A 27631-nucleotide genomic window follows, 5' to 3' on the forward strand; every position below is an offset into this window, starting at 1 on the left:
GTGAGGGGGTCTATGTCCCTATGTAGTATTTTATAGTATTTATACACTGTCCATGTGTTGTGAATGCTTGGATTGTGTCCTGCTGCATAGTAGAAAGGGTTAGGCTGGATGGCCCTTAGGGGTCTCTCCAAACTCTTGGATTCTATGCTTCTATTATCATCATCATCATCATCATCATCATGTAGAGGCTGGGTGGCCATCTGTCAGAAGTGCTTGGATTGTGTCCTCCTGCATGATATAAGGAAGTTGAACTGGATGATCCTTAGGGGTATCTGCTAACCTTAGGATTGTATGTTGTTGTTGTTGTTGTTGTTATATTATTATTATTATTATTATTATTATTATTATTATTATTATTATTGAGAGGCTGGCTGGCCATCCAAGTTCATAACTGCTAATTAAGATGGCTACATTCTATTTCCAAGATCAAAGCATTATATTGTTGAACACCAGTTATTTTGAAACTACATTAAGGATGAGCCATTGCTGTCATGTCATGTTTGTGGCTTTACCAGAGGCATCTGCCTGGCTGGCTGACTTGGCGAGGAACATGTTGGATTAGATAAGCCTTACACCCAGTCCAGCAAATCTATTTCGATGTTGCTACTGTGACATTATTTGGATTGGAGAGTTATCACAGTTAAAAGATAGTGTTTTTACTGTTTGTTTTCAATATCAATAATTTGATTCTTATTTGATTGTTCAAATGTTTAGGGTAGTAACATTACAAATGGAAAATCAAATTATTACTTTATATTCCACATGCAGAAATCCTACAACACTACAACAGGAATGATGCCTGAACAGTCTACATACTAGTGATAGGCTAATTGACATTCCCATCCTCATTGAGAATGAAATGAGAATTGCTGGCATAATATTACTGCACTAAAGCAGCTGTCAAAACAACAAGACTCTAGATGCACGTTAGCAAATAGATGTCAGCCGTTTGCAAATGAAGGTGATAGAAAGAGAGGAGGCAAATGGCAGTGTGTAAATGAAGCTCTTTCAAACCTAAGGACAAAATGCTGACAGTCAGGAAGAACTGTGACAAGACTATGTGTCTAAAGATATAACGGAAGCAAAGAAGCAAAATCGGACTGAAATTAAATCAGGCAAGAACAAGATGACAAAACAAAGCATGCTGCAAAAGAGCAAGGTGTGCACATGCATGTTTACAAGCGGAATTAAAACATGATGCAAATTATGTCATAAATTCAACATGAAACACTTAACAGTCAGAGAAAAAACATTAAATCAATACATGCGGAACCATGAGGAAGAGTTAGTAATAAAGAAGACAGTGCAATGAAATGTACACTATTAATAAAGGGAGGTTACTCAAATCAGATGAAACACAAACAAAACTTAGAGGGTAAACCCTGCCTTTTAAGTAAGTTCTGATTTTTTTTCTTCCAAGGCAACCATAATTGAAGTTGGATCTAGATGAAACCTCATTATTGAGCTAGGATTTGGAAAACAGGGGACCATTTTTAGGTTTTGTTCTTGTGAAGATACCCAGCATGGGAACACCCGGAGTTGAATGCCTATGAGGTCTGCCTTCTAACCTTAGGAAATATGTTTTACCTGTGGAACTTTAGTCACTGTGGGAAAGTTTGTGACTTGGATAAAATTAATGATTCCAGCTTTCTTTCTTCTTAGTTGAAAAGAGAGTAATATTAAATTGTGAAAGTTTGAAAAATATAATGTAGGTAATATGCCATTTCTATGTGGCATTACAGTCAGATCATGACAATGGTAAGAACAGAAGAGATGATGTGGAGGCTTTGAAATGACCAACACAATTCTCTGCTGAAAAAGACTTACACTGGTTTTCAAGTTACATAGTCTATATTCTTTTGAAACATTTTAAACTGGGGAAATCTCTACATCCTCTAACATTCAACTTTGAGGAACCTTCGGTTAGTTGACTTTGTGTGGCTTTTATTCCTGGTATGGAGCCTCCAGTGACACAATGGGTTAAACCCTTTTGCCAGCAGGACTGCTGACTGAAAGGTCAGCAATTAGAATCCATGGAGCGGGGTGAGTTCTAGTCTGTCAGCGGGGACATGAAAGAAGCCTCCCACAGGATGGTAAAACATCAAACATCTGGGCGTCCCCTGGACAATGTCCTTGCAGACAGGCAATTCTCTCACACCAGAAGCAACTTGCAGTTTCTCAAGTCATTCCTGGCATGAACAAAAATTCCTTGTATGTTTGGCTCCATGAAAAGAGAGGGAGGGAGGGAGGGAGGGAGGGAGAAAGACAGAGGAGCAAGAGAGGGAGGGAGGGAAATTAGTATGGAAAATGAAAATAATGCTTCTGCCTCTTTACTTTGTGTTTTCTTGCCACGACTTTGTACTTCTACCATTTTAAGGTTGATTTTTCTTTTTTAATTTTTCCATGTGAATGTGTAGGTTTTGCCTTACTGCTACACTAGCCAACACACATTTTGTTGCCTCAAATGTGTTTCAATGCCACATTTTCCTTCTACTATTTAAAAGTTGATCTTTCTTTTTTATTGTTCCATGTGAATGTCCATTTATACAATATTTGTTATTTATAAAGTACATTTTCTTATTTAAAAACACGTAACAAAATAAATTGGGAGGAGTGGTTGGGGCCCCAGAATGAATTAACAGCATTTCAGTGGGAAAATCTGCCTTCAGATAAGAATGATCTGAGTCAAGAGCACAGTCATGGAATGAATCAAACTCTTAACTGAAGATATCATTGTGTACTACATTCTCAAAATAAAAAGGGTACTAGCACATGAAAATTCATGCATATGTTCATATGTAAACTCTTCATTCCCATTCTGGTTTCAACCAGTACTTTGGTCTAGGGCCCAAAGAGCCACAGTGAGGTCTATGAATTTTTGATGGCAGTAGGGAAAAAGGAGAGCAGCCACTCTTTCACCCCCCCCCCCCCCGCCACCTTCGAGGACCCAAAATTTCTTGTTCTGCCTAGCAAAATTTCTCTCAGGGGTTATGTGTGACAGTGTCTAGGCAATTCTATTTTTTAAAAGAAGATCAAGTTACTTTATATACTATTGACATAGTTCTACCCTCAAGATGGCTGTTAATTTGGATGAAAGGAAAATGTGTGGGATATACTTACACAGGGAAAGAGGGCTAAATGTTTCCATCATTCATTGAGGAGGAGCTCAACAGAACTTATGTTGAACTGATGATTTTCATGCTGTTAGCATTTACACTGCAATTCTCATTGCTCAAGTCCATCTTAAATTGTGCTTTATGACATAGATCACTTTATGGCATAGGATGATTGAAGGGGAGAATTAGGCTGCGACAGCCTGTACGTGGTTTTCCAACAACTTTGCCACAGCAATTCCTTCTTAATGAGCTATCTTTTCATTTGAATCTATCATTAATTGCTGGCGGGCTTTTTAGAAAAGGGGTAAAATTGAAAACAATTTTTTAAACAAACACTGAATGGAAATATGCATTTTAATTAAGACACCACTGAGACTAATAGAAATGGGAAAGTTACCCATCATGCAATAAAAGCATCCAAATACTGGAATAGAAATCCAATTACTTGGTGTAATTAAAGCCTTATATTCTCCACAGACAATTGCACATATGAGAAGGAGTTAAAATCTCAAAATAAATCTGCACTAGTTGAATGTTGAGCACAGAAATCAAATAATAAACAAAATAATGGTACAAAACCATTTCCTGTCTTAATGTTGCACAAATCAGACACCATGTTACTAAGTGAGCATCTATAGCAGTGGTTCTCAACCTGTGAGTCCCCAGGTGTTTTGGCCTACAACTCCCAGAAATCCCAGCCAGTTTACCAGCTGTTAGGATTTCTGGGAGTTGAAGGCCAAAACATCTGGGGATCCACAAGCTGAGAGCCACTGACTTATGACATGTCCTTCTTATATGTTGATATCAGTGAGTGAAGCAGAGGGGCAAGGATAATGACTGTCCATTCTGCAATAAAAGTACTATTAATATTAGGGGAGCATTAAGCATTCTCTAGAAAGACATTTGAATTCTTCTGTATGCACCATTACACCTATTAATGCAGGAGCAGACAATTGCATGGAGACCAGGTGGCAATTTTCCCCTGTAGAACAACCACCAGCAAGCATAATACCTCTGTTTTCTCTTTCATTCTCTTTTAAAATGGTGACAGGACATGACTTCCACTCATTTCCTGACATCCCTTTGAGAGGGACTGCCTAGGAAAATGGGTGCATTTTGAGGTCGAGGTGGTTGTAAGAATGGAGAATATTGTCATGTGTTTTCACAGATTTGGGAAGATTTTCTACCTGGCTTAGAGACAAAATTGCTCCAAATCAGGCTGATTTTGTTTAAAGAATGGCTTTTCAGAAAATAGTGTGAAACTGCAAGAGTCACATGCAGCTCATGGGCCACAATTTGTGTTCTCCCCTTGCATTAATGTATGGACAAAATATAGAATCACAATTCTGTGGAAATATTTCATCTTGAAGTAGACACTTATTTTAACTTCTCTGCTTTGAATTTTCCCAGATACATTTATTTCTTCTTCCATTTGATGATACAATTGGGACAAATCCTTTGGAGCAGCCAGATGTTCCCCCTTTCCTGTTTAAAAATATTCAGGACCATTTTTCTCATAAATAATGTCATCTGTCTCTTCTTTGGCTTTCCCGTGGTTATAGAAGGATTTTTTGTGCTACATCTACTAAACAACAATAATTTTTAAGACATAGGTAAAGGTTTCCCTTGATGTTAAGTCCAGTCGTGACCGACTCTGGGGGTTGGTGCTCATCTCCATTTCTAAGCCGAAGAGCCAGCATTGTCCATAGACATCTCCAGGTCATGTGGCTGGCGTGACTGCATAAAGCGCCATTACCTTCCCGCCGGAGCGGTATCTATTGATGCACTCACATTTGCATGTTTTCAAACTGCTAGGTTGGCAGAAGCTGGGGCTAACAGCAGGCTCTCATTCCGCTCCCCGGATTTGAACCTGGGACCTTTTGGTCTGCAAGTTCAGTCGCTCAGCGCTTTAACACACTGTGCCACCATAGATTGCATGTATTCTAATTTTATACTTACAAAGGTTTTGTTTGGAAGGCCTTAAAGACTATTATTTAGGGATGTGTGTGTTCAGAGAAATATGTCACAGTGACAGGTTTGCCTCCAACTTACAAGGGACTCCTTATGGTCTGATTAGGTCTCAATGAGACTGGAATCCTCAGAAACAAGGTTTTTGTTGGGTCTCTACTTTGGAAACAAAGGTGGCTGATACAAAGGAATCTGGCAATATCTGGCAATATTAACTGTTTATCCCACTCCATGTAGCATGTTGTATTGTATTTTATTGTATTATTTATGTTGTGAGCTGCCCCAAGTCTCCTTGGGAGATGGGCGGGATACAAATAAAAATGATGATGATGATGATTATATTTCAATCAAAATTAGCTTCTCCCAAATAGCCAGCATCCACATCTAAGAGCCCTGAGAGAAGGAGGAGAAGGTGTCATCTGTCTAACAAAATGTTGATACCTAAACATTTGGTGTGAAGAATATGGGTTCACATTACATATCAAATACTAGGTGAGGATCTCTGCATTGCAGGCACCAATGAGTGCTTGCTCTTCCTACTCGTCAAGCTCTTCCTGACTGATCATTGTAACCAGACATTTATTACTGCTCTTGTAATGGATTAGTGTATTCCAGCTGATATAAACACATAATTCCTCACTAACCTTTATCATCATTACTTATTGTTTTTACCAACTATGTGTTTAAAGAGTGAATAGATGAAGTACATGTTGGCAAGAGTGTAAAAACAGGAGATATAGATCAGTAATCAAACTCAATTGGATAACATGTTGTAGATGAAAGTCCTTTGGAACACCCTTTCCTAATTTGACAATTTCCAGTTTGTTGGGCCCCCACATCCCCTAGCCAATGACTGTGATGCAACAAACTTTTACATCTGCAGAAATATGCAATTTTGTTAAATGAATCTTTAAAACATCAAAATGAGCATAGAGTAACCAATAAGGACCCCTAGGGGTCAACATTGAAAATCTCTATGCTATTCTTTGTTAATCCCATGACCTGTTTCTAAAATTAACATTTAAAGTAATGAGACAAGCACATTAACTTAATGAATTAAACTATCTGAATTGTTAGGATTAGTGAGAATGATTTAACTTCTCAATTGCAACCATTTAACATTAACAAATTAATTTTAAAACCAGATGTTCCAAGTCCTTTGTCTTTCTTTCCAATCAAATGAGCAAGATGCAATATTTCAATTAAAATTAAAATGGATGTTTGGTTAAAAATAACCCTCAGTTGTCATCTAGCAACTCATACTGGAGAAAAGTCCTTTCAGTGTGTGGGGGAGTGGGAAATGTTTCACTTGCAAATCTAGTCTCACTTGTCTTCAATCAACTCACACAGGGGAGAAACCATTTCAGTGCTTGGAATATGGGAAGAGTTTCTCTCAAAAGCCACACCTCACTAGTCATTACAGAACCCATGTGTAAAATTTAGAACCAAAAGACATGGGACTCATTCAGCATTTTCTCCTTTATCAACCACTTTATATATTTAGAAAAACAAATTACTCCCCACCATAGCTTCTCATCCATAACAATGTTAATTGTAGCCCCAGGATTCTGCATTCAGAAAACATATCCATCTGCCTGCATGATTTTTCTAACAGCTATTTAAGAACTGTTACCAACAATTGAATCTGTATTAAATAAAGATTCATCTACATCAGGGGTCCTCAAACCTTTAAAGCAAAGGGCCGGTCCACAATCCTTCAGACTGTTGAGGGGCCGAATTATCATTTGGGGAAAAAACCCGAACAAATTCCTATGCACACTGCACATATCTTATTTGCAGTGCAAAACAACGACAATAACAATGAAAGAACAATACAATATTTAAAAATGAAAACAATTTTAACCAGCATAAACCTATCAGGATTTCTATGGGAAGTGTGGGCCTGCTTCTGGCCAATGAGATAGTCAGGTTAATTAGGATTGTTGTTGTTGTGCGCCTTCAAGTCTTTTCAGACTTTGGGCGAGCTTAAGTCCAAAATTATTTATTTATTCATTTACTACATTTATTTACTACATTTATATCCCACACTAATCACTCCAAGGAGAACTCAGAGCAGCTGTATGTACTTATGGGAGAGCAAACGAATGGGGATGTAAACAGGCAAGTAGGGGGGCGGGCAAGTGTGTGAGCAGCAGGAGCTAGTGAGTGGGCAAATGGGGAAGCAAGCAAGCAGGGTTGGGAGGGCCAGCAAGCATGGGCCAAATGATGGCCCATGTGCCAGGAGAGAGGGCATTGTGTGCCCTTCCTGGCATGTGTGCCATAGGTTCGCCATCACTGGCATAGAACAACAAAGAGAGGGTGGAGATAACAGCTTGACTTTCTACTGCACTTATAAGAGAAACAGAACTAAACAGCACTTAAGGAAATTATGGCTCCCCACATCAGTGCATTGGTGAATCTGCTCTCCCAATTCCTTGGATATGGATAGGTCTTTTGAAGTTTAGACTCAAACCCAGAGTAGATAAAATGCCACACTAAAGCAGAAGCAGGACTGGCCCTAGGTAATTTTCAAGGGTAAGTGAACAGAATTTTGGTGCCTACCCTGTAATGAAGTATGAATTTTTGGTTTACAGATGTTATGTTTAATTGTGTGTTTGTGTTTTAAAAGGGTAAGTATTATAGTTATTGCATCTCAGCACTCAGAGGCTGGTTACCATGGAGAAGTAGGCGGAGCCAACTGCCGTTTTATTGAAAAAGTGCAGAGTTTTAAAAAAAGGGATTCAGTCTGTGCTCTGATGAGGCACAGGGAAGATTGATCCTAGGTTGAGGGGATCAAGGAGACTCAATTGTTCATTTTGAGTCGGTTTAAAATGAGTTTGGTGACTTATTTAATGTAGTCTGTGTCCTGGTAAGGAACAGAGAATCTGTGATGGTATATCACAGGGGTGACTACGGTTTAAAAGTAGCAGAGGAAGAAGTTCTAACTACTTTAAGTAAAAGAAGTGACACTTTAGGGAGTTTGACTCACCTCATTCTAGTATTGTAACTGTTAATAAAAGTGCCTCTAAGTGAGAAACAACATTTGTAACCACTAAGCTCTGAGCCTGAATAAACTTGTTATTGTTCCTCCAACATCTAAGCCTCTGTCACATATATTATAAACCAAGTTGTGTTACCATCTCAAGTGAATAAGAAGAAGGGGGGGAAAGTAAAAGGTCTCCTCTCTGAGTCTTTGGTGGTTGCATCTTCACAAATTGGTGGCAGCGGTGGGATAAAAAGATTCCCCCTTCCTGAAAGAACCTTAGTCGTTCATAGTCCTTTACACACACACACCCAAACCAATCACTGAAAAATAAAAGCTTTGGATAAGCGAAAATGTTGGATAATAAGGAGGGATTAAGGAAAAGTCTATTAAACATCTAATTGCATTATGATTTTACAAATTAAGCACCAAAACATCACGTTTTACAAGAAATCAACAGAAAAGGCAGTTCAATACATGGTAATGTTATGTAGAAATTACTATATTTATGATTTTAGCACCAAACATTGAACTGGGATATAGGGCAGTGTGGACTCAGATAACCCAGTTCAAAGCAGATATTGCGGGTTATTCTGCTTTGATATTCTGGGTTATATGGCTGTGTGGAAGAGCCCTGAGGGTCCTTCCACGGGCGTCCCGAATGGCACACAGGGCGCCATGAGGGACACACGGCCCCAGGCAGCAGCAGCAGCTGCGGCCCAAATTCCTCCACCGAGAAAAACAAGCAGAAGCAGGTGCCACAAGAGAGGCAGAGGGAGAGAGAAGAGGGAAGGGGAGGGAAAGGGGAGGAGGGAATGGGACGGCAGAGAGGGTTGCAGCAGTGGGAAAGGAACCCCAGTGGGAGGGAAGAGCAACACAAGAGAGGCTGGGGAGAAGGAGGAGGAGGCAGCAGTGGCCAAATTAGGCACTTATCCCGGGCTCACAGGAGCCCAGGCCGACGGGACCACGAAGGGAAGGAGGGAGAAGGGGAGGGGCCGGGCTCTTCTTCCGCTGCGGCACAGCCTCCCTCCGTCCCTCTAACGGGTGAGGCCCTGACCCTCCGGCCCTGACCCTGAGCAGCGCGGCGCCCTCTAGAGGTGCCTTTTGCAACCATGTACTTTGCGTATGCCTTGAGCCGCCCCTGAGCAGAAGCACCAGACACAACTGATTAAATACATGAACAAGCTTTAACTGAATTCTTGAGATGGGGCAACTGTTTCAGCAGGAACATACAATTTCTTTTAGCTGGAGATATCTGTAAAGTGAACATGTTAATTCTCGGGATTCTTAACCTTTCCCCCCTTCCCCAAATGATTAAAGTAATGAATATAGTCATGTATAAGCTGACTCTATTTATAAGCTGTCAGGACCCAGGCTGCAGAGCACCAATAACCACGCGCAGAGGCCAGAATCTATCTAATATCTTTATTAAGGGAATATATAAAGTCAATAAAAACAAGTGTAGAATATAGTTCAGAAATAGACCTTTCAAGAAAGGTCAAATATAGTCCAGGAAAACAATGTCCAATATATGATATTAAAGCCCAAAGTTATAATCCACTTCACCGAAACACACACTATTTAGCAAGCAATAGTGTGGGGAACTGTCCATAGTCTTTGAGGCTCAAGGTAAATCCGAAGGAGGGGAAAACAAGGCTGGAATCCGAGAAACAGGGTCCGTGGTTTAAAACGCAAGGCAGGGCAAGACTTGAGACTTGGCAAGGTCCAACTTGAAACAAGACAATCGTGGAACAAGAACTGAGTCCATAGAAATCCGTGGAACAAGGCAGGGCTGGAAACTTGGTTCAGGAGCTGGGAACTGGGGTACGAAGTCTACACACGATCTCACTCCACGAGCTGACGAATTGACTCCGCAAGGAATCCTTTGTGGCCAAACATCTATATAGGATCTTGTTTTCCCGCCAAAGCACACTTTCTCTGGGGAACAAGAACCGAAACCTATACTGTCCAGATGCAGGACTCCTTAAACTTTCCCAAGGGAAACAGACTTAATCATCTAATTGTCTGGCAGCTATCCGGGCGCTTCGGCGAGTCGCCTCCCGAGCGTGTCTATCTTGATTATAATAAAGGCGGCGAGAAAATGGGGGAGATTTCTCCTCAAGGCTTGTTTGTCTGACTTCTTGTGGGCAAACATCCTGCAGCTGCAAGGGCTCCAAATCTGGCAGAAACGGTGGGAAACCCAAGTTTTCCTCTTCATCTGTCACAACAGTACTAGGAACGGGACTACATGGCCCATGAGTCATCACACTATCCCCCTCCTCAAGGCCCCCCTCAAACTTGGCCTCTCTCCTCGATTCGCGGGGTCGCGGCTTGGCAGGGTAGGCCTGATGGAAGCGGCGGGCTAAATCAGGGGCATGGACTGTGGAAGCGTCTTCCCAAGAGCGTTCTTCGGGTCCAAAACCCACCCAGTCAATGAGATACTGAAGGCGGCAGCGGTGGAAGCGAGAATCCAAAATGTCCTGAACCTCGAATTCCTCCTCCCCGTCCACCAAAACAGGAGTGGGGGCCGGCCGGTCTGCATCAGAGCGCACACCATCCGCCGGAAGGAGCAGGGAGCGATGAAACACTGGTTGAATGCGCATAGAGCGCGGGAGTTGGAGTTTGAAAGTCACGGGGTTAAGTTGCGCCACCACTGGATAGGGACCAATGAAACGAGCATCTAGCTTTCGGCAGGGGCGTTGAGAGGGCAAAAAGCGAGTGGACAGAAGAACCCGATCTCCTACCTTGATCTCGGGGCCCGGCTGGCGATGACTGTCAGTGTGGCGTTTATAGTCCTCCTTGGCTTGGTCCAGTTGCTGGAGCAATAGTTGTTGCACCGCTGTGAGTTCTTGCAGCCAGTCCTCCGCTGCGGGGACTTCTGAAGTTTCAACGACAGAGGGAAAGAAACGTGGATGGAAGCCGTAGTCTGCAAAGAACGGGGTTTCTTTAGTTGAAGCCTGGACACCATTGTTGTAGGCAAACTCTGACAGAGGTAACAGGGAAGCCCAATTGTCCTGCTGATAGTTTACATAACAGCGAAGGTATTGTTCCAGAGTGGCATTGGTGCGCTCAGTTTGCCCATCCGTTTGGGGATGGTGAGCTGAAGATAAACGAGAGTCTATGCTCAATAGTTTTTGCAGTGCCTTCCAGAAACGAGAGGTGAATTGAGATCCACGGTCTGTGACTAAACTCTTGGGCAAACCATGTAGTCTGAAAATATGCTGAAGGAATAAATCTGCAGTCTCTTTGGCCGTGGGAAGGCCATCGCAGGGAATGAAATGGGCCAACTTGGTAAAAATGTCCACCACCACTAGGATCGTGGTGAAACCAAGAGAAGGTGGTAGGTCAGTGATAAAATCCGCAGAAATTATCTCCCATGGACGAGATGGAGTAGGAAGGGGATGCAGTAGCCCTGAGGGCTTCTCCTTTCTTGTCTTAGAACGCTGGCATACCGGGCAGGTATTGACATATTTCTCCACATCCTTACGGATCTTGGGCCACCAGAAATCTCGTAGGATCAAATGCATGGTTTTAAATAGCCGAAAATGTCCTGCTGGCTTGCAGTCATGACATAGGTGAAGTGCCTTTTCTCTGCCAGGTCCTGGAGGGATGTAGACATGATTTCTGTAGCATAGTAGCCCATCCCTTAGTGAGAAAGGGAAACGTAGTCCTTGGCGAATTTGATCTTGAGCCCAGGCGTCTGCTTGTTGACTGGCTCTAATTTTTTGAGCACAAAGGGGTCCTGGAGTAGAGGGAGTTGGTTCAACTGCAGTGGATTTGGTGTTTCCCACTGTGAGCGTGGCAAAGTTTTCAGGCTGTAGCAATTGGGATTCGAAGGTCTCTCTGCGCCCTGCGGCATACTCTGGTTTTCGTGAAAGAGCATCTGCTTGCTTGGTCTGAGCAGGGGTTACATAATGGATCTGGAAGTTAAAACGCTCAAAAAACAAAGCCCAGCGCTGCTGCCTTTGATTTAACTTGCGGGCAGTTCTTAGATGTTCCAAATTACGATGGTCAGTATGAACCTCAATGGGAAATTTGGCCCCTTCTAACCAATGTCTCCAATTTTCAAAGGCTGCCTTTATGGCCAAAAGTTCCTTTTCCCAAATAGTGTAATTCCTCTCTGGGGCTGTTAGTTGACGGGAGTAAAAGGCACAAGGGTGAAGATGTTCTCCCACTGGTTGCATGAGTACAGCCCCGATTGCCACATCGGAGGCGTCAGCCTGCACAACAAAAGGGGTCTTAGGATCAGGGTGCTGTAAAATTGGCTGGGACGTGAATAGCTTCTTTAGTTGCTGGAATCCTTCCTCTGCTTGCTCCGTCCAGCGGAAGGGCTGTTTTCCACGGATGCAGCTGGTGATTGGATCAGACCAGCGGGCAAAGTCTGGAATGAACTTGCGGTAGTAGTTCGCGAACCCCAAGAAACGCTGCACCTCTTTCTTGTTGGTTGGCGCCCGCCATTCCAATACTGTTGAAACCTTTGCCGGGTCCATGGTGAGCCCTTGTGGCGAGACACGGTATCCCAGGAATTCTACCTCTTGTAGATCAAAAGCGCATTTTTCCAACTTGGCATATAGTCCATGATCCCGCAATCGTTGTAACACCATTCTGACGTGTTTCTCATGTTCTGATTGTGATCTAGAAAACACCAAAAAACCGTCCAAGTATATGATCAAGAATCGATCTAAATAATCTTGAAAGATATCATTGACAAAGTGCTGGAACGTTGCTGGAGCTCCACATAAACCGTAATTCATGACTAGGGACTCGAATAATCCGAATTTAGTCTGGAAGGCGGTTTTCCACTCGTCCCCCTCCCTGATGCGAACTAGATTGTAAGCCCCCCGAAGATCCAGCTTGGTGTAAATCTTGGCCCCTCGAAGCCGGTCTAATAGGTCCGAGATCAAAGGCAGGGGATAGCGGTTCCGTTTAGTGATATTGTTCAATGCTCTATAGTCCACCACCAAGCGTAGGTCCCCTGACTTCTTTTTCACAAACATCACTGGGGAAGCGGCTGGGGATTGAGAGGGTCTGATGAACCCCTTGCGGAGGTTTGACTCTATGAACTCCCTGAGAGCTTCCTGCTCTGGTTCAGTCAGGGAGTAGAGGTGTCCTCGCGGAATCGGGGCCCCCTCCACCAAGTCAATGGCACAATCATAGGGCCTATGCGGGGGTAGTTTCTCGGCTTCCTTTTCATTGAAAACATCCCAAAAGTCTGAGTATTTCTTGGGCAAGGTGATGATGGGTTCAGTGTCTGTGGAATGGCAGACCTTGGCTACAAGACAATGGTTTTGGCAATATTTAGAATCAAACTGCAGTTCTCTGTTGGTCCAGGAGATTTTTGGGTCGTGGAGTGTCAGCCATGGAATTCCCAAAATCACAGGGAAGTGGGGAACCTCGGTAACAAAGAAGGAAATCTCTTCCATGTGTTCCCTTATCCACATTCTGGTGGGTTCAGACCATTGACTTACTGGACCTGTCTTTAGGGGACGGCCATCTATGGCTTGCACCACCCGGGCGTTCTTGAAATCATGATATTGTAATCCCAGAGAGTCGGCATACTCTCTATCGATGAAATTGTTTGTTGCTCCTGAGTCTATCATGGCATGGATCATGACGGGTCCTTTTTTCGCTGACCACAAGGTGACCACTAGGAGAAATAGGACCCCGGTTTGCGGCTCTTGAATGGGGTTTTTGACCAGGTTGGCGAGCCTCTCTACGCCCGGTCGCTGGCTTCCCCCGCCGGCTTTGCGCCTGCCGCCTCGGCCGCCTCCTTCTCCACGGAGGACGCCGCCGCCAAACGAGCGGCGGGTTTTCCTTTGGCTGGACACTCTCTGGCAAAGTGGCCCCCGTTCCCGCAGTACCAACAGAGGTTTAAACGTTGACGGCGGGCCTTCTCAGCAACATCTAATCTGGGACGCACATTGCCCAACTGCATCGGCACCTCCTCGCTTCCTCTGGGGTATGGGGCTGGTGGTGGGGGTCTCCACATTGGACGTGGTTGGATGCCGGCAGGAGCGGGAGGTTTTACTCCTGCTCTTCCACTCTGGCCTCGGAGCCACTGTTTTCTGTTGGCAAGCATGACTTCGGCTCGTAAACATTGGTCAATAAGTCTCTCAAGAGAGTTTGGGGGATCCACCTTGGAGATTTCTTCCAACATCTCGATGTTGAGACCCTCCCGAAACTGTCCCCTGAGGGCTACGTCATTCCAGCCGGTGTTTTGGGCCAGCACTCGGAACTCGGCTATGTACTGGGACATGGGCCTTGGAGAAGGCGCCGGAGTTTGTGGCCGGCCGCCTCTAAATTGTCCTCGATTCCCCAAGTCGCCTTAAGGTGATCCAGGAAGTTTTGCGCGGAACTTAGGTGTGGGGAGGCTTCATCAAATAGCGCCGTCGCCCAGTTGGCCGCTGGCCCGTCTAGGAGACTGTAGATCCACGCTACCTTGATGTCTTCTTGGGGAAACTCGGCATGACGGGCTTCTAGATAGGCCTGGCATTGGCGACGGAAAACATGAACCTTGGAAGCTTCTCCAGAAAACTTGGTTGGCAATGCCAGGGCAGGGAGACGGATTCCGCGTTCCTTCAAGCCCCGTATTTCTCCCTCCTGCGTATGGAGCATATCTCGGATTCTGTCCACTTCATCCTTGGAGATGGTATAGCTGAGTGGTTGGGCTTCCGCCCTGGTTCCAGTAGACATTCTGGCCTAGGTTAATTGGTGCTTAAGGTGGCGGAGTCAAACTGTCAGGACCCAGGCTGCAGAGCACCAATAACCACGCGCAGAGGCCAGAATCTATCTAATATCTTTATTAAGGGAATATATAAAGTCAATAAAAACAAGTGTAGAATATAGTTCAGAAATAGACCTTTCAAGAAAGGTCAAATATAGTCCAGGAAAACAATGTCCAATATATGATATTAAAGCCCAAAGTTATAATCCACTTCACCGAAACACACACTATTTAGCAAGCAATAGTGTGGGGAACTGTCCATAGTCTTTGAGGCTCAAGGTAAATCCGAAGGAGAGGAAAACAAGGCTGGAATCCGAGAAACAGGGTCCGTGGTTTAAAACGCAAGGCAGGGCAAGACTTGAGACTTGGCAAGGTCCAACTTGAAACAAGACAATCGTGGAACAAGAACTGAGGCCATAGAAATCCGTGGAACAAGGCAGGGCTGGAAACTTGGTTCAGGAGCTGGGAACTGGGGTACGAAGTCTACACACGATCTCACTCCACGAGCTGACGAATTGACTCCGCAAGGAATCCTTTGTGGCCAAACATCTATATAGGATCTTGTTTTCCCGCCAAAGCACACTTTCTCTGGGGAACAAGAACCGAAACCTATACTGTCCAGATGCAGGACTCCTTAAACTTTCCCAAGGGAAACAGACTTAATCATCTAATTGTCTGGCAGCTATCCGGGCGCTTCGGCGAGTCGCCTCCCAAGCGTGTCTATCTTGATTATAATAAAGGTGGCGAGAAAATGGGGGAGATTTCTCCTCAAGGCTTGTTTGTCTGACTTCTTGTGGGCAAACATCCTGCAGCTGCAAGGGCTCCAAATCTGGCAGAAACGGTGGGAAACCCAAGTTTTCCTCTTCATCTGTCACAACAGTACTAGGAACGGGACTACATGGCCCATGAGTCATCACATAAGCTGACGGAAAATTTTTGGCTCATTTGTAGATATGGCAAAGCACCAATGGTGCCTCAGGGGGCCAGGTGCTATTGTCATTTACTGACCCAGGCATTCAAAAAGGCAAGAAGTGGTGCCATCGTGAAGAGTGTAGAGGGGTTCATTGCTTTTTAAAGGTTCTCCTGGGACAGATTAAGCTCTCACCTTTTACTGCTCTGCTTAGAGAAGGAGATAGTTCCATTTTTTGATAAGAGTTGAAGTACAATACTCACTTTGACCCTAGTTTTTTGAGTTGATTTTTTGACTAAAATTGATTTCACTTTAGGCACACATTGCAAAAAACATGACACCTTTCCCCCCTCTCCTTTGGAGAAAAAGGGACTCAGTTTCTTGTTTTCATAAATTCACATCCCTATTCAAAACTAATTTCACTGGGATCTAGAAAAGTTGTAATGATAAAATATAAAATTATAGGAAGCATAGCTTTATGCATCCTTGATTGTCCAGCAAAACATTAAAAAAAAAACAACACAAGGCTACCCACAACTAAAGCAATGTTTGAACAAGAGCTTAAAACCAAAGTTTGAATGTTACTTACACACATTTTAATCCGGAGTTTTGCAAATTCAATTATATCCTAGTCAGGAGAGCATTCTTGGCTTGGAAACAATATTATTAATAATAAAAAATCTTATATCCCACTTTTCTCCCTAATGGGACCCAAAGCAGCTCACAACATAATATAATACATATCAAAGCACATTTAACATAAAACACAAGACAAAAATTACACAAAGCATAACAACATTCAGAAATAAGATATAAATATTTAGAATTAAAAAACATTTAAAACCAATTACAATTATTGTGGAGACACATCAATATAATAATACATTTTGCTAAGCTCAGTGCAAATTGACCTTGATATCATTAGCAACTGAATTCCCTCATCAAAAGCTTGCTTGAACAGGTAGGTCTTTAACTGGTTCTTGAAAGATAAGAGGGAAGGGACAGTTTTAATCTCAGTGGGGAGGGAGTTCTAAAGGTAGTGTCATTATGCTTCCGAGTGAGTTGCATATTTGTTTTTCTGCTAGACATTGTGAAACATCTTGTTACAAAGCCTATTTTTTAAAATAAATTACTGACATATGCTGAACATTTGACTAATGTTCTCTCTCTTGCCTATAGTAAACAAGGCCATTTAAAATGAGATACGAAATCACTTTTGACTGGCCAAAGCTAACCTAATTATTATGAACTCCATTTCAATTAACACTCTGAAGTATTTACAACAAATCCTGCCTTGGGGTTCAGAGCAAGAATTAATATGAAGAAGGAAGTCTTTGCTTTGAAGATTTGGTTTGATATTTCAAAAATAATACCATTAATTGAGTTGTCGTATCCTGTTAAGTTAGATAAATGTCAACCTTTACTTCCTCTGTGAAAGTTCAAAGGTTTGTGACAACAGTCACTACACAAGCCTGTATCTTGGAAATCATAAACTAGACATCAACAAATGATGGGACTTCCAAATTTTGTAAGAACACAAGTCCTATGATTCACCATTTTTGGCTAAAAGACCTATGTTTTCTGGCAGGCCTACCCAGCCAGTATTAAGCATGAATTTTAAACTCGTACCCTGTGTTTAAATCTCTGTCCTGTGTATTTAAAATATATTACATAGAAATATTTTAGTATGTGTTTTTCAAGGATTTTTTGTGATGTTTGTGTGTTTGACTGTGCTGTGACCCACCTTGAGCCATGAGGCAGGTAAGAAATAAAATTATTATTATTATTACCTCTAGAGAATAAAATCCCTACAGAAATCAGCACTAAAAAGATGCATCTGCACTTTAAATTGCATCAGATCATGTTTTCAACACCACTGCTTCCTCTCAAAATGCTTAGGAAACACAGCATGGTTCCAGTTCTAATCCCAAAAGAAAATTAGTGATGAGAAAACATTATTTGAGTATAGCACAGCAGGAGGGATAGAATAGTTTCCTACTGAACAATCAGTCCATTTATTATAAAAATAAAAAATAGATAACAGTAAGCCCATTTTATATGTAAAAAGGTCAGGCACAAGGATAAAACACATTTCATTTTTCTGTCTCATCTAGATGGTTTTAAATATTCTTAACTAACAAAACATTGCCACAGTGGGATCGTGTTTCCAATCTGTTGGCACACAGTATGGTTGCCATAGCCACTTTCTTGATGAATGCAAGTAAATATTTTAGAAGCAAATTGCCACTAAACAATTCACTGGCATGGAGGGGAGCACATGCTCTTGACAGCAAGGCAACTATGAGGTAAGTAGAGAAAGTTCTGAAGAGCATTATTCCTAGCAAACTGTCTTAAGGGCTATTATAGCTTCCCCACTAATCTCTCAAATGTCTTAGAAGGCTCATACTTCTTGCTATTATGTACCATTTATAAAGTAGAGTTGACTATTACTCAAATTCAATAGTGTTAAATAATAAGAGCTCATCAGGGCCAGTTAAGCTTACTCCAATAACTGAGTTTTCCATACATTACTACACAGAAAAAATTGCACATATCATTTATGTATCAATATAACTGTCAGTTCAAAAAAGAAAGTAGCAAAGACAATTGTAAAGCAAACGAATGCTCTGCCTAACAGCCATTACACAGATCTGTAACTTCAACTGCAAGATGTTTCCTGCATGGCTCATACTCCTATGTTTATTCATTACTCAGGAAGACAAATCTTTCGGTACAGCTGTCAGAAACTTCCTGTCTTCAATATCAGTTCTTTTTTCCACTGATGGAAAACTGACCAATCCTTTCTGGAAGCATGTCTTGTAAATGCTGTAACTGAGATGGAAATCAATGAAACTTGGAGGTGTTGAATTGATTATAACCTGGTCAATATTCTGCACAACCAATTTGCTTCAGAAGTACCAAATATCTTGAAAAGAAATGATGCCTTCTGTAGAGAGTCACCACTGATATTTTACATTACAACATAGGATGTGTTTTGAAGATTTAATTACTCCATTGATACTGAAATCAACAGCTCCCATTGATGGCTTCATTGAATTGTATCTCTTGAGCAGTATTTCTCAAACTGTGCTCCTCCAGGTATTTTGGACTTCAGCTCCCAGAAACCCCACCTAGCTTACTAGCTGTTAAGAATTGTGGGAGTTGAAGTCAAAAATATCTGGAGGAGCAGTTTGAGAAATTCTGGTCTAGAAATTCCTTTCTCTTCAGTTTTAGACCACTAAAAAAGACTGATACATTACCTTTCCAAACTGTATTAGAATGCAGTAAGAAACTGGAAGTTCATCTAGGAAGTAAATGCTTTTCATCTAGCAAACACATGTTTACAGTTGTAGATCAGGAATTAAATATTGTTGGCTGCTATTCCTTCTTGTCATTGCATTGGTCCTTACAGACTTTATACACAGAATTCTAATTAACTTAAAAGACAACTGGCAGAATGAGCTTTCAAAATACTGTCCGGAACCATGAGATGTCTCAAATGAGTAATGCTTTTATCTTCTGGATAGCATTCTTGTGTATTTAAGAAGGGCAACCGCCAGCCAATCTAACAATATTCCTCAAATCTGTTCTAAGACACAGAAAACTCAAGGACAGGATGCTAGTATTTGCAATGTTTTCTTCCCAGATTATGATTTGAGAGAAATGAGGGAGATGATGTCTATTGGAGCAGTTTGAAGAAGATGAAAATTAAATAAATTCTCTATAAGGTAAACAGACATGAATGTTGAACAATGCAGTCTTCCTATACAGTCAGGCAGTCTTCTTGAAATCCCGGACATGTAATGTATATCTTGTTATTAATTTCACCCTTGATGGGTTGCTGATAGGATGCTAACAACATCATCCAGAAGAACCAGAAGGAACATCAGCAGGGAAGGAAGAGGCAGTGTTTGCCTGTTATGTGCTATCTCAGACCTCAGCTCCTGTTGTGAAGGACTGGCTCTTTTCAGACTGAATGCAAGATTTGCACTCCCAGCAAAAATAGCTGCTTGCCTCCAGAGGCTGTGGAACAAAAGAAAGATGTCTGCAGGGATGGGGTTGCCACCAAAGGGGGTTCACTCCTTTGGGGGAGCCATTTTAAGGTGGCATGAGGGCAAGGCCTGTCCCTCTGCTTGACTGACTCCAAGTCTATGATCTTGTTTTTTACATCTGCCTACCTGATTTTTGTAAGGTATTTTATTAGCCATATAGGGAGGAGGAGGAGGAGGAGGAGGAGGAGGAGCATGCCAGTTCTTTGCATAGTCTCTGATAACAGATTCTGAAGATTTTCTTCCTGGCTGACCCTGATTAGCTGCCAAGGAGCACATGATGCAAGAGCATGGCCACCTCTGTGTGTTCGTCAATGAGTAAATCCAGGTGGGTGGCTAAGTGGAGTGTGCTAGTTGTAGGGAACACGGGTTGTGTTCTTTTTCTTCCCCAGACAGACTTCAGGGATCTTAACTTCCCATGCTCACTCCCAGATTGGAAGCTGTCATCCAGGAATGTCTGAAATATGGATACAACCACTTGTTTTGTCATCTATTCTCTTCATGAATACTGATGTTTGGCTGAAAAATAATCCTGATTGAAGACTATTTTGTAATGAAGAGACCAGCTTCCTAAGATTATGTCTTGTAACTGGGATGGACAGCTGTAGGTCTCCAGACATAATCAGCCCACAATGATGAGACCTAACTGGCATAGGCAGTGATGGGTCCAGATGGGAATCGCAATTCCAAATAACTGGAGGGGGGGGGGGCAACAATTATCTACTCCTACATCATGATTTCAGTTAGCTGTGATTCCAGTTGCTATCTCCTGGTTTTTGTCACTTTAAACAGATAAGGGGAGAGAAAGAGAGAGAAAATATTTTGTTTCATTGTGTTTTGGAAATATTTCTGTGAACAAGTCAATTTAGAAATGAAACATTGTGTAGACTGAAAAACCGAACATATGAATCCCTACAGTTTTAAAGTAAAGTTACCAGCTGTATGTTGCAAACTTTTGAATAGCTATCCCATGAAAAAGATATCCCACAACACTGTGTACCTAGACCGAGGGATTGGGCATGAGATAATAAAAATAATCCTTAAAAAACTAATGATTTAGTATGATCCTAGGTGACAAACCTCTTGTGAAGTAGCTGGTAGAATTTACTGTTAACCCCGGGCAGTTACAAAAGTGTGAAGGGCAAGCAGTCATATCACCTTTAAGCATTTCCCTGAGGATGAAATGCTCAAGCTGTGTAAAGATGAATAATTTTCATCTCTCTGCCAGAGTGTCAAAGGACTGCCCTAGTGACCTTGCCATCCATTAGCTTGCAGCTTAGCTAACCAATTTGACAAAGGTAGTGTTACATTGCAGCAACCAGCTCTAGAGATAGCTAACACTCTCGAAAAGAGATCACCCAGCACTTGTAGAAAGCAACACATAATTTATTTCTGCCACTGTACACTACTCCTTCTCCAAAGACCTACCTATACTGTCACTGGAACTGGAGCCTACCGTTTCTTATTAGCATGAATTTATCACAGCGTATTGGAACTGAATGTAAAACCAAAGGAATTTAGAGCAGGCCCGCACATGTAGTGGTTTTCTAGGGTTATGGTCAGTTTGCTCTGCAACATACATTCTGTCTGTTCCTACCATTGTAAAATATAGAATAGAATCATCGAGCTGGAAGAAACAACTCTGAACATCAAGAAGTTTTTCCTGATGTTTAGGTGGAATCTGTTTTCCTTTGGTTTGAATCACTTGGTTCATGTCCTAGTCTCTACAGCAGCAGACAACTTGCTGGCTCCATTTCAATATGACAGACTTTCAAATATTTTATCATGGCTAATATGTCCTGTTTTAACTTTAAGAGCTCCTTGGTCCACTCCTCATAGGGCAAGGTTGCCAGACTTAAAATAATTTGGTAAGCTTTCAGTGACATACAAAATGTACAGCAGGCAATTTCATCTTTTAAAATGTATACCCAGATATGTTGCAGGCAGGTTTATTGATGGCAGTTTGGAAAATGCTCTCGCTTTCTCTTTGTGTTTGTGCATGTAGGTGTGTTTGTGTACGTATGCATGTAAAGCTAATGTTTGAAAGTACCTTCCTCTTCAATCTGAAGTATCTTGAAATAAAAATCCCCTCTTATTTACTTTCCCGCAAAAACAAAATAAGCCAGCTCCATATCATATCTCCTATGTTCCATCGTCCCTTCTTTACATTTCTCCATTACAATTGTATTTGGCAGTTTTGTTCTTCTCTTGTAAATTGTTCATTGAGGCTGTAACTAAAGCTTTTTAGAAATTCTTCAGATGTCACCAGGAACATTGCCCCCATAACTTTAGTTACCCGAGGGCCAATCAAACTTTAGTACAGGAATGTGAGGACTTCAATATGGCCATTATATGGCCATTTCTTAAAAACTTAAAGCAGTTTTTTTTCATATGTTAAATTAAAATATTTTTCCAGTAAGAAGGGCAAGGTCCAACAAAAATGAATTGGTGGGCCGCATGTGGCCCATGAGCTGCAGGTTGGACCACACTGTCCTATACCATTTTCTCTACATTAAATAAGTCTTCTGTAATTTTCCAGTTCCCAAATAGCTACAGAATATTGTCATTTCACTTCCACAGAATTGCATACACAAAGGACAAAATATCTATATTTCTCCAATTATACCAAGAATAAGATGGGAGACCACCTAGATCTGTTATCAGTATATATGCCAAACATTTCAAATGCAATTAATTTGCAATATTAAATTTAACAAAACCAGCTTTTCATCTTTAATTTCACAGGCACATCCCCCTTCCTAAGCCCTCTAAGATGAACTGGTGACAACTATATGTTCTTGTTCTTGGCTGCATTTGAGACAATAAATAAATAGAAGCTCACCGCTAGATCTTGAATGTGTTCCTCCCATAGATGATGATGAAGGAAAGTCTCCTAGTCCTCCAGTTAGCCAATTCAGTGATTTGAAGCAATGAACACTGGAGAGCTTGTGCAGCAAAGGCAGTACAGCATTCTCTTTTATAAAACTTACATATCTTTTGAAAGTTATGTATTAGTCTATGATACTGTGGGAAAGGCTTTATGGAACAGATTTTTTTGTAGAAGAAACAAAGACACTCTTACAGCTTTTGAACAAAGATGACTGCCCCAAAATACAGGCTCTAAAAGGCGAATACAGAGTTAACCATCAAGCTACAAAGGCCAGAGATGATAATAATAATAAAAAGCTGAGTATTGGACTCATCTCCAGATGGATGCCGCCTATTTAATGCAGTTCTCAGTGTATAATTCATCAAGACTTTGACTGTATCTGACCTCAATTACTATGTTCCCTTCACAAGTTATTTTTGAAACAGACTATTCCACACTTCAGCAGAAGCCAAGCACAAAAGACTAATAATAATGGCAGGATTTATATAATCCATAAAGTATCTGAAGTGACTTTATAAAGTTAAGGAAATCTTTTCACAACTCTGAATGTGAAGTGAAGATAATATATTAATTTCTGTCAGAAAATTTATTTTGCAGCAAAGTGGACATTTACAAAGTAATAAATAGTGGGCATCTCTAAATTTAAGTCAACTAATATCTACACACCACACGCAACCTATCTCTTACAATATTCTGTGTGATAATGACACCTTTGCTTTCTGTTATTCAGTGTACACAAACTTTGCTTCCACGAAATTATTAACAATATTGTAAAAAACCATATGTTGTATATGAAACAAAAATGAATCCATGTTTATAAATTTGTGTCCCATCTCTAAAATATCTCAGTATATATGAATATGCAAATACAAATATTCTAAAATAAAAAATTATAATAAACCAATTTTTACTTACAGATGCCTCATGAGCAGGATTGTTGCTGACAGAGTGACCCAGAGGTCTCTCCTGTAAAGATTTAGAAATTACCTGGCATTTTCTAAGTGATAGCAGAGTTAATACTTCAGGACTAACAACCTGTAAAAGAGTTCAGCCACTGTAAATAGGGTGTGGTGGGAGTAATATATAGGTTGTAGTTGTACCGAGTAAGTTTGATGAGGCTTGTTGAAGGACAGATGGTGTTTTGGAGAGTATGTTGGGGAATTACTGCTGTGAGTAGTGAGGAAGAGTTTATGCAAGAGAATAAATGGGCACAAGCATGGCATTAGAAATGGCAATATCCCCAACAAAACAAACAAACAATGTCAATACATTAAAGTATCCCTATGATATAACTATTGTCTGAATAAGCTGTACTTTTCTTATTCCAAACATTAAAATTTCACATTGAATCAAATTTGACAGAACACACAATAATGAAGTGACTTACAAACTGTGCAATGGTACTAATATAATATTTTCTCATTTTTTCCTGAAAATAACAGTTTTGTGTGGGGAAAAAATTCCCCATAGCTTCAACATTTCCAGAAATTACATGTGAACCCGGCAAAGGTGGACCCGGCGAAGACTGAGATTCTTTGGCATGGCCGCTCGACTGGCAACGGTCATCCATGCCACGGTCACGTCTAGGCTGGACTATTGCAACGCCCTGTATGTTGGCCTTCCGATGTCCACGACCCAAAAGCTCCGTATTGTTCAGAATGCGGCAGCCAGGCTACTCACAAGAACACCCATGAAATGCCACATAACACCAGTGCTGTAGCATCTGCATTGGCTTCCAACTGATTACCGTGGTCTATATAAGATGCTAGTTCTGACCTTTAAAACTCTTTACTGCCAGGGCCCATTGTACCTTAGGGACCGTCTCTCCTTCTCCCATCATCGGAGGTCGCAACGACCATCCCAACGAGACTTACTTTATGTACTGGGTCCTAGAGAAGTGCACTTGGAAAGGACCAGATGCAGAGCTTTTTCTATCTCTGCCCCTGCCTTATGGAATGCCTTGCCGCTCTATATGAGAGCCATGCGTGAGTTTTACCCTAGCACTCAAGACCTGGCTCTTTACTAGAGCTTTTAATCTATGTTAATTTTATCAATATTTGTATGTATGTATTTTTATCCTTTACAATTTTATCTTGTAAATCGCCTAGAGCATCGTGGATGGAGGGCGATTAATAAGTAATTAAATGATGATGATGATGATGATGATGATGATGATGATGATGATGATCCCATGGCTTTAACAAGCACTAATTTGGGCTGTGTCAAATGAGATCAGACAGTGGTCTTCCCCTTTCTATAGGCATCCCGTCTTGAGTCCCCTCCAGGGTTGAGAAAGGTGGGGTAAAAGTACCGTAAATAAATAAATAAATAAATAATCCTGTTTGAAACTCGTCTGCGGTTCATCCTGTAGAAACATGGGCAGTAATCGGCTTTAGTGCTATGGAGCATTGCCAAATCGTCCTCCTTTGTATTGTGTAGGGTTCCATCCTTTCCCCTAGTCTTTCATTAATCCCTTGAGCCAATTATGTTTGCAAAGGGCATGTCATGGGCAAACTCAACTTCCAGCTGAGAGTCTTTCATGGCTGCCATGAACTGTTAGCAGTAGAATATAACGTATTTTTGTATGTATTTTCTATGATGGCTCCCACATCCAGGGTGCCCTGTGAGGCACATCAATGTGAGGCACATCAATGATGGATCAGGACCAAAGTTGGCACATGACCATCATAAAATACTCCCCTGTCTGTTGAAATTTGTATAATTTCTTTATTGCCATTTTGTGTTATCAGGTGCCATTCTGGCATATCTATTATGTTGTCTGTTATCACTTATTTAGGAATTTATTGAGTCTAATAACACTTATGTGAAGATACCGTATAATCCTGAAGAAGGGAGGTTCCCAAAACAAGGATTTACAACCCGGGGACACTTTCCCAAGGACACCTCAAGTATCTTACTCATCGCTACAGAGACTTTTCAAAAAACATTTTTTCTCTTTGTTTATCAACCAATTATAAAACTACACAGAAAAGTGAAGATATAACTCTGACTGCACGAGCTACCTCCACAGGGAATATACAGATTACCAAACGGACTTGCATTTAAAATACTATATGTACGAGTGAAGAAAAAACTCTAACTATATGAGTAATCTCTGCAAAGAAAAAAAACCCTGCATTATTGGGAATTATACTATGGTGTATCTTTGTTCAGCTATTCATTTTTAGATTAAATTGACTCATATGTTTAAGTACTGTATAATACTATTGGGTATAACAGTTGACAACTTGTTGTTTTGCTATTGGACATTGTAAAATACTGGCAGAGATTTTTTTTGCCAGAGGAGGGCATAAGAGAGGATGATTAAGGACCCATGTGAAATACACCAACGATGGATTGTGCCCAAAGTTGGCATGCATACCATCATGACCACCTTGAAATACTGGCAAGGTTGAGGGATATAACTGAATATGTCAGGAACTGTAGTCCACCCACAATCAAGGAGCTTGTTGTAGCCAGCCTGATAGTGAGGGTGAGGAGTAAGAGCTGTTGGAAAGGCCAGCATCTGAGTTGGAGTCCAGCAGTGCCCAGCAGCTTCCTAAACCAAGCTTGGAAGAAGAGTCTTTGGATGAAGCTGCCACTTCTCAGCCTGCAGAGCAAGAACAAGCAAGTACACCTGGGCAGGTGGAAGAAGGGTTATGTGTTCCAGCTTTTTTATGCTTGTAAAGAGAAAAGGTTCATGTTTGCAGGTCTACAAGACCCTCTCCATTCTGAGAAGAGTTGCATATGAAATTAATGAAGATTTATGGAGGAGAATGTCAGTCAGTTGTCCTGGAAAAAAATTGGAAAACTTGGCAAATTACTACTCATTCAAAATGAAAAGAACTTGACATTTCAAATAAAGCTAAATGAAAAGGTTTGCAAGTGATGGAATACATTCACAAAGGATGTGTCCTCTGAACAATAGGCAATATAGCCATATATTTGGCAGTGAAACACATTTTTACTGTGCGATCACACTGTTATAATACTGATCCTTTGTTTCCTAAGGCATGGAGATGTCAAAATGTTTCATAGCTGAGATTAACATAGTTTGTAAGGAATCTTTTTGTAGAAAGATTTGTACAAAAAGCACTCAATTAGGTACCTTTTGGTTTGGATTTTTTCCCTAGAGATCAGATTAAAATGGACATGGGCAAAAAATGGACTGTTTTGTTCATCCTTTACTCCCTTTGGCAAGATTGTACTGTGTCCAAGTTCCTCTTCCCAGCCTCAACTTCAGAAGCAAGGAGTTGCTGTATCCCCCTTTGCATATGAATTAAGGATGTCAATCTTGTCTTATTTCACTCTCCTATACAAGAACTAATAATTACAAACAATCTTGCTCCACTAGGAAAATTGCAAGAGCTTTTACGTATTTTTAAATGATTTTTACTTTTGGGGAATTTCTGTGAAAAAAGCAGTTGTGCAAATTAGTTTTCATTAAAAAAAAACTATTGTCTGGCTACAACAAAAACATACTACTGTTTTTACAGAAAGTCCAAATTTATGAACAAAACCCAAAGGGTTTTTAATGCATTTTCAATAACAACAATACAGAGAAATAAAAATGGTGTTTGACTATGTTATCAATAGGTTGCTCATATACTTTGGTATGATGTATGTTCTGAGTACTCTTCATATTACTAGTATAAATTGACTGCAGGGAGGTAAGTCAGAGCTACCTTTGTATTACTGCTCCAATTCTTCCTTCACAATTGATACAACAAAAGGAGGCTCAAACTTTATATAATATGCACTTTCACTTATTTCAAAGGGCATTCAATAATACAGGAAGTAGGCCAATAAAAATGTACTCATTTTGCAGCAAATTAAATCAGTGAGGGGCACTGTGAGCCTTATGCCCCTTTCTGACAACCAGCAGTCTTGATTTACTAAGTTGCTTTTTCAGTGACAATTATATGCTACTAAAATGGAATAAAGAGAAGTAAGGAAACATTTTGTTCCCCTAGGAGAAGAGGAAAAAGAAA

The 27631-nt window shown here is 41.1% G+C and overlaps 1 protein-coding gene across 2 annotated transcripts in view; it reads right to left on the bottom strand.

The window, feature by feature from the left end:
* The window catches only part of kcnip1 (potassium voltage-gated channel interacting protein 1), a 747099-nt gene that overhangs the window by 440084 nt on the left and 279384 nt on the right, over positions 1-27631 (bottom strand). The window contains exon 1 of one of the 2 annotated variants that reach the window (XR_010002822.1): positions 1-22032. This exon is cut by the window's left edge and continues 25029 nt beyond it. The exons of the other annotated variant lie outside the window; for it this stretch is intronic. The gene's annotated coding sequence lies outside the window, so the exon portion shown is untranslated. Of the gene's footprint in view, positions 22033-27631 lie in introns of those variants that run through there. 2 annotated transcript variants of the gene reach the window in all.

Source organism: Anolis carolinensis, chromosome 2 (assembly GCF_035594765.1).
Source record: "Anolis carolinensis isolate JA03-04 chromosome 2, rAnoCar3.1.pri, whole genome shotgun sequence".
Taxonomy (NCBI): Eukaryota; Metazoa; Chordata; class Lepidosauria; order Squamata; family Dactyloidae; genus Anolis; species Anolis carolinensis.